This window comes from Acyrthosiphon pisum, chromosome X (assembly GCF_005508785.2).
Source record: "Acyrthosiphon pisum isolate AL4f chromosome X, pea_aphid_22Mar2018_4r6ur, whole genome shotgun sequence".
Taxonomy (NCBI): Eukaryota; Metazoa; Arthropoda; class Insecta; order Hemiptera; family Aphididae; genus Acyrthosiphon; species Acyrthosiphon pisum.
The window spans coordinates 98300260-98301513 of NC_042493.1; positions in this window are offsets into that span (position 1 = coordinate 98300260).

Here is a 1254-nt window from a genome sequence, read left to right on the forward strand (position 1 = left end):
GCACTGCTTACACTTGAAAAAAAGGAAAAATAAGTTAATATTATGTTATAATAATAACAAATTACAATTCAATTTAAATCTTGGACTATTTTGTTTTTAAGTTTCTATAATAATAAAAATAATAAATAATAATATGTTTAGAATATAAGATAACAATTTTAATGAACACAGCCATATTTTGGTCATCGTCGTCGGCCGTTGCGTATGATGGTGGAAAAACTGGAAAATCTATTTTTATTTTATTAACACTTAGGGCCAGTTGCACCATCTTCGGTTAAACTTCGATTAAGCTTAATCAGCTGATTACAGATATTTAACCGGGCAAATTCGGCTGATTAAACTCCGGTTAACATTAATCAGAGACGGTACAACTGGCCCTTAGTATTGACGCGCTGTGCCGTCGTGTAACATGTTCTGAAACTGCTTACATGAGCTAATAGATACTGCTTACGTACAATGTCGTAGAGGGGGCTCGTATTTATATACAATTTGTAAGCACTTATGATTTTGTTTACACCACAGTACCAGTTATTATTTGTATCACTGATAAGGCGATAATCGGCGGCTGTGTACATTTGTAGTTGTAAATTTCCAAAACATTAATTTTTCTACTTAGTGCTTACCCTTTCTTAAAACCCACGCTACGCCACTGATCATTATAATCAAGATATTCAATTGATTAAAATAATTGAAGTACTAAACATAATTATTTAGAAATCAATTAATAGTCAACTCATACAAAATTAAAAACTTGGTTGGTAAAAATTCATGGTTACATATTTTATATATTTTAATTTTTAATAATGCTACTCCACATTACATAATATATTATTATACAAAAGAAAAAACAAAATATTTTTTTAAATAAATTAATAAACAATTGCTTTTGTTAAATGCAAATAAAAATTATTATTTTTATTATTGAACCAATCTGAGTACAATATATTAGTTCAATTTACATCATATTATAATTACTTTTTAAGAATATTATGTCATCTAAATTTTTTGAAGACAATTTATAAAGGTAGTATCTATATTTTCATGATATTTGAATTTATTTCCATAAGTACTAAGTTATTACTTAATAAAAACCTTAAATAAAGTTGTTGAGGAAATATAGATTAACAGAATAAAACTATTTTATTTTATTAGTAATTACTAATTAGCAATCCCTCTTATCAATCGTTTATTTTTCCTAATGGAGTTACTCAATTATTTTCTCTCGGTGTTCCCATCACTAGTGATTTTACAGAA